This window comes from Physella acuta, unplaced genomic scaffold (assembly GCF_028476545.2).
Source record: "Physella acuta isolate Inbredline_101_S28 unplaced genomic scaffold, ASM2847654v3 ptg001351l, whole genome shotgun sequence".
In the NCBI taxonomy this organism is placed as follows: domain Eukaryota; kingdom Metazoa; phylum Mollusca; class Gastropoda; family Physidae; genus Physella; species Physella acuta.
The window spans coordinates 135,659-142,440 of record NW_026732866.1 but is presented as its reverse complement, the minus strand read 5'-3'; the positions used below and the strand labels follow the sequence as shown (position 1 = coordinate 142,440).

Genomic DNA, 6,782 nt, shown 5'->3' with positions numbered 1-6,782 from the left:
CTTGATTTATTTATATTTTAACCTAATTTTCTATTTAAAAAAAATAAATTGTGTAAAGTTCATTAATTATATTATAAATTTCCATTCCAGAATAAAGAAGATAGGTATAGTAATCATCGATTTATGAGGAAGATAAAAATAATAATTAAGATCTCAAATACTATATTTTCAGACTTTTTTCCTTGTAATTGTTAAAATGGCCTGTTGTAATTAACCACAGAAATAATTTTACAAATGAACCTAACACAAAGTTATGGTCGACAATTCGTTAAATTGAAGTTTCCTTTTTCAGCCCACAAAAAAAAAATTCCGGCGTAGTACTTTTTAAAAAAAAATTTTGTTCTAACGAGATGGAGTGCCGATACTTACTTCTGATAAGTGCCGTAGCCGCAATTGGTATGTACATCTACTCAGTGGAAGAAGTGAACTTTATTTCTACATATATATATATATATATATATATATATATATATATATATATATATATATATATATATATATATATATATATATATATATATATATATATCCCAACTTTTTATTAATTTCTTTTCTTACATTCATCAAAATGTGAACACATACATGACTAAGTTGACAGAGAAAGAATACAATATCCTGAGACAACAAGGGTTCATTTATTTTCATTAATATAAAGCTGTGTTATGTGTGATGAGAGCTGTTGGCCATGAAGAATTATTTTTTTTAGCTACGAAAAACCTCAAATGTTATCGAGCTACAGGTAAAATACAACATGTTTTTAAATTGTATTTTAAACATGTTTTGTGGAATACATTTTTAGGAATTGCCGCAATAAGTAGCGAGGATGCCGGTCACAGAGAGAAGCGAAACGCAGCTCAACTGTGTCATGTTATCAATGCCTACACGCAAAGATGGTGCACAGACTACCTAGGGTACGGCTGTTTCTGTGGGCCCAGGAGTCAGGGCAGCAGGCCCGTGGACGGATCAGACCGGTGAGGTTTTAACTGTTGAAATCACACCCCCCCCCACACACACACACACAGAAACACACAGGTAGAACCGGGACGTCGTGGAGACAATGTATCTCGCACACAGTACTGGGCACAGTACTGACCACGCTATCTCATTCATATGATGAGGTCACAGAAACAGGTGAACTCTACTCCATCTGCCACATAGACCATCGGTTTCAAAAGGGTTACCTTAAACTCACTAACCCTGGCCCTAACCTAACATCTACCAACTAATCGCTGAGTTTCTTTTTGGATTTGCTTCCATAGCCTTTGTCCAACCAAGAACAAACTACAAGGCAGCAGTTGTTTAATTTTGGAGTTGTCTCTCTTAGAAGAGTGGCTGTCCGCAGCTAACGAGCCTCATCTGCCCGAGGGCTCGAACTCAGTGTTTCTTCCAGACTTTATTCTCCGGGGGGGCACTTGAAATTTTCGGGGGGGGGGGGCGGTAGACTTTCCTCGGGGGGGGGGGCGGACACTGTTAAAAGTATATATTTTCTATATAAATTATATAAATTTTATTTCGTTCGGGGGGGCGGTAAAAAAATTTCGGGGGGGGGGGCGAAGAGATGCCTGGAAGAAACTCTGCTCGAACTCGAGGCTTTTCGGTCCAGCAACCATGAGCTTTACCGACTTGACCTCACCGACCCCATTTTCTTTCTATTAAATCACGCTTGAAAGTCTGACCTAGGTCAATGTACCTATACTCTGCAGCTGTTGTCGGGCACATGACCAATGTTTCAGTCGTCTGGAGTCCCTGGGATGCAAGAACTTGATTTTCCTGTCATACAAGTACACGTGCGCAGGAGGCAGTTGCACGTGCTTAGGTGAGTAGTCAAACGTATACAGCGATGCTACAAGCACTGTAATTTTACTCACCCTCTGCTTCAATCATTCGCTCCTCTCCTGTAGACGCTGACCGCAACTCGTGTGCATATCGCTCGTGCGCGTGTGACGTCACGCTAGCTGCGTGCCTGCGATCAGCATCGTTCAGTCAACGGTACAGGAACTACAACCTCAGGAACTGTCAGTAGAGAGTAGCCTGCACCTGAGTCGGTGCCAGAGTTTTCACCCTTTGATGCCAATATCTAAAATATTAAGTCTTTAAATAAAAAAAATTAAATTTTGAATATACTGTGTTGTGGTAACGACGAATGAATAAGCGAGGTTTTTTTTTAAACCCGTGCACAACAGGGGGGGGGGGGGGGGCGGACACTGTTAAAAGTATATATTTTCTATATAAATTCCATTTTGTTCGGGGGGGGGGGGGAGGCGGTAGACTTTCTTCGGGGGAGCAACCCCTCCCCCCCCCCCCCCCCAGATGAGATGCCTGGTATAAACTCTGGTGCACAATGAGCTAATATCTGCAAGGGTGCGAAAAATACGATTACATACAATTAATATTTATACAAAAACATCCCTATTCAAAAGCTACTGACAGGAGGGCTCACAACAACAAGCCACATTCAGCATTTTGCTGATATGACTTTTTCATCGTTTCAACAACGCAGACGAGCATTAACCTAGAGCAATATGTCAAGGTCACAGTTCGCTCTGAATTATTAAAGCAACCATTTTAAAAGTGTATAGTTTTAAAAACTAACTTTGTTAAGGTCGAACTGACTAACCCCAACACCAAACTGCACAATGTTTCTCTGTTATACACATTTGATCAACACGCTTCCCCTAGTCCTCTCTAAACAAGATCCTCGTACCCATCATGCACACTCTTTACACAGCTGCGATCAACGCAGGACTGGCCACTACTCGCTGTTACGTCCCTTACATGTCCCCTGCTTGTGTGTGTGTGTGTGTGTTGTGTGCTGGAACGACAGGTACCCTCCCTTTGGTGTATAGTTGTATCCCTTGGTTGAGTGTGTTTACATGGCGCGAGAAGTGTTCACGTGAGGAGTGTCTGGTGTGTGAAGCAGTTAGTTGTAGTGTGGACGTGGCTGTGACTGGGGTTGTGTTAATATCATCATCTGTGTTAAAGCATATAGTATCTTTTATTGTTTTCATATTATTTATTCTTATATATATATATATATATATATATATATATATATATATATATATATATATATATATATATGTATTAAAGTTATTATTATTGCTTAGTATTGTTATCCAGTGAATTTACTGTGGTGTATGTTGTCAGTTGCTATAATATACCCCTAGACTTAGAGTGAAGAACCCAACACTCACACACTCGCTGTCCCAATGCTCCTAAGCTATTTCTAAGTTAGCCCTAAAAATGATACAACAAACATATTTGACCAACAAAATAACTCCTTACTTTAGCTTGTTACTACAGTTTAATTGAAGCAGGTAAAAAGAACGACGTAAGTAGGAGTTTTTATTTGATATGAGGAATTAATACTATTGGGAAATTACACGAAACACCCACACATAAATAAACAAGCTCATTAACAAGATTTGAATCCACGCTAAAGCCCACTTATAATCACATACACAGCAGGGCAAAAAAATGTCGTGCAAAATACACTACATGGATAATTGTCTTTACAACAAACCTTCAATACAAATGTGAATATAAGTGTGAATATATACATAAATACAAATTTGAATACATAATATGAATACAAACTTGAATTTATATGCGAATACAAATGTGAATATATGTGAATACTAATGTGAATACAAATTTAAATCATAATTTGAATACAAATGTGAATACAAATTTGAATACAAATGTAAATACATATGTGAATACTAATGTGAATACAAATTTACATCATAATGTAAATACAAAAGTGAATACTAATGTGTATACAAATGTGAGTACTAATGTGTTTACAAATGTGATTGATTTCATAATGTGAATACATATATGAATACAAATGTGAATACATACATATATATATATATATATGTATATATACATATATATATATATATATATATCTGTGTGTGTGTATGTGTGTAAACTATATCTTATACATAATCGATATCGAACACCACATAACCTATAAATGGATATCCTCCTTACCAGTAGTCTTTTGTTTGTATGCCACTGATTAGATGTGCTATCCGACACAAACTTACTTCAATGGAATAATAGAAAACACCCTCTGCTTTATTTCGAACGCCGTTAACAAAAACACTGCGCCTTGACAACATACATTAACACATTTGAAAAACAATAAGGTTCACATTTTCCTATAACGTTGTACGTTTTTTTAAATGGTTATTCAATGGTAGTGTCAACATTTGTAAAAAATCAGATTTTATTTCCCAAAGCTAGAACAAACATACATCAATCGTTTTAAATATAACATGGGCGGCCTTTGATTATTATGGTACTGCCTTGTATTTTAAAGTAAAATGATCTCTAAAAATTTTATTTTTTGTAGCGAAGAACGTTAAAACTACATTAATTTTTAGAAAGAGAAGTTAATAGACAAAATAATCTGCTATTAGTAAATCTTTAAAGCATTTTTAATACGAGTCTCCACGTTTTCGGAGGATAGGATCAGGCATCAAAAAATGCGATACGCGAGTACGTTTACGTGTGCGCGTATGTGTAAGTTAAGTGTAGTAGAACGCTCCGGCGATCCTTCGCTAAAATTTCATTGTTTCTACCTCGCTAACCAACAACTTTCTTTTTAAAATCGTTTTTCGGCGATTTTTGTTTTTCCTTATCTATATATATAATTCTCTTCTTGGAGACGATAGAAACACCAAGCTGTAAGCGCGCCTCCTAGCAGCCCCTTCTCTTCCTCTCTAGGCATATCGCTACCACACCCACCCCCACATGGTCTGGTGAGCTGTGGTTCACGCTAAATGTTTACAATCGTAGAGCCGGGTTTAGTGACGGCTATAAGGGGCATATAATTTAGTTTGAAACTATTTTAAACTTAGGGGAGGTAGGTAACTAAGAGGAGGCTGCTTTCACGGGGGGGGGAGGAGGGTTTTAGTGTCTTAAGCAAATATTTTCAGTGACAGCATTCAAATTATGAATTACTGAAAAGTAGAAAAGAAAACAACTAAATAGCGGCGTATTCTTACGTATTCAACTTTGACCTATTTCTGATGTCTAGACTTTCAGTGTTTCTTCCAGACTTCTTCCAGGGGGGGGGGGGGGCACTTGATGTTTCCTGGGCTTATCTGGACATGATCCGTAGTTTTTTTTTTTATTCTGGATCAATTTGTTTTCTTGATTCTGACAATGATTAAACTTGTTTTAAATTTTTAGTTCAATAAATTTACAAAAATTTGCTGAAAATAGGCGTAGTGAGAAGGTGCATGCTCGAATGCCCCTCCCCCTTGCTACTCCCATGCCCCCCCCCCCCCTTGCTACTTCGCGCTGTTCATGTAAAACATATTGTTCTATTCACGCTTGGTATCTTTCCTCCATTGCTGGAACTTGCCGTAGGCCGCGGGTAAGGTGTAGGCGATGGGGTTGGTCGCCGAGTTTAGGGGCAGGACTATGATGGCCAGCCAGCCATGGGTGTCAGGACTGAAGGTCTGACCGGCATACGACATGAGTCCCACCACACAGACCGGCAGCCAGCACAGGATGTTGGACACGACAACCAGCGAGAGATTCTGTGCGACCGTGATCTCACGTCTCCGCTGGAGGCTTGTGTTGATGATGGAGCTAGTCGGGAGTAAGATGCTTTTAAAGATCATAATCTGGCCGACAGTGATGAGCAAGATCAACACAAAGTTAACAATGATGTACAGAGTCAAGGAAAAAATGCGACCTAGTTCATTTTTTATACTGATAGGAAGTCCCAGACACACGGAACTTGATGAAAAAAACTGCCATTCTGGGAAGAGGATGGGAGTCATAGAAACAACTGAAGCACATGCCCATGTTGATGCTACTATCAGCTTCAAGACTTTTGGACGGAACCTGAACTGCTTTAAGGGGTTTCTAAAGATCAAATACCTCTCTAGTGTGATGAGCAGAACAAAAAAATTGGAGCTCTCACTTGAAAGAGTTGCGAGAAATCCAGCGATTGTACAAAGAGCACTGCCTCGCCATTTTGAGTCATACAGCACATAATTATCTTGGTAGAAAACATCCACTCCTGCTATGATCATTAAATAAATGCTCATCAATACATCAGAGAAGGCTAAGTTGATCACAAATAGCTTAAACCCATGTTTGAGAATATTTTTCTCAGAGAGCAGCGTATAGAATAGCACAACAACATTGCTCACGAATCCAACGAGCGCAACTCCCCATATCAGTGTACGTTTGAGCACGTCACCGAGAAGATTTTCACACGATGATATACCATCTTTCGGTGCGAAACAGCTGCCCTCTTCGATACCTGGTCCTCTAAACTTCTCGCAACATAGCTTGTAATTATCACCGTACACTTCCCAAAGTATCTCCAATTGTTTGAAATATTGTGAATTTTCAGGATCGAATGTTATCCGCGTATTTCTCAAGTCTAAAGTTGTAATAAACATTTTATCATTAGACCAGTTGGCTTGGTTAATTTTGGTGAAGCTGACATTTAAAAACAACAAGGCTATCTCTGAATCGTGTTTTATCCTAAGTGACTCTAGCGCCGTGAACGAAAAGTCAATATTGCATAAATCTGGCATCATGTACATCAGAAGGTTGATGCGCATTATAGAAGTATGAGATAAATTTATATACACCAAATGCCTTAAATAATGTGAAAATGATTCAAATCTATCAAATTTGATTTTATTGTAACTAAGATCTAGTACAGTTGTGTGGTAGAGGCTGTTTTTTAAAGACATTAATAGTTGCCAAAGAATCTTATCTTTAAGGTTGCATTTTGACAAAAC

The 6,782-nt window shown here is 38.3% G+C and overlaps 1 long non-coding RNA gene across 1 annotated transcript; it reads left to right on the top strand.

The window, feature by feature from the left end:
• The first annotated feature begins 823 nt into the window (after positions 1 to 823).
• On the top strand, positions 824 to 2,108 carry LOC131926930 (uncharacterized). Its single transcript, XR_009383580.1, has 3 exons — positions 824 to 971; positions 1,704 to 1,816; positions 1,902 to 2,108. It is a non-coding gene; the product is annotated as an uncharacterized LOC131926930 (long non-coding RNA).
• Positions 2,109 to 6,782: the final 4,674 nt, after the last annotated feature.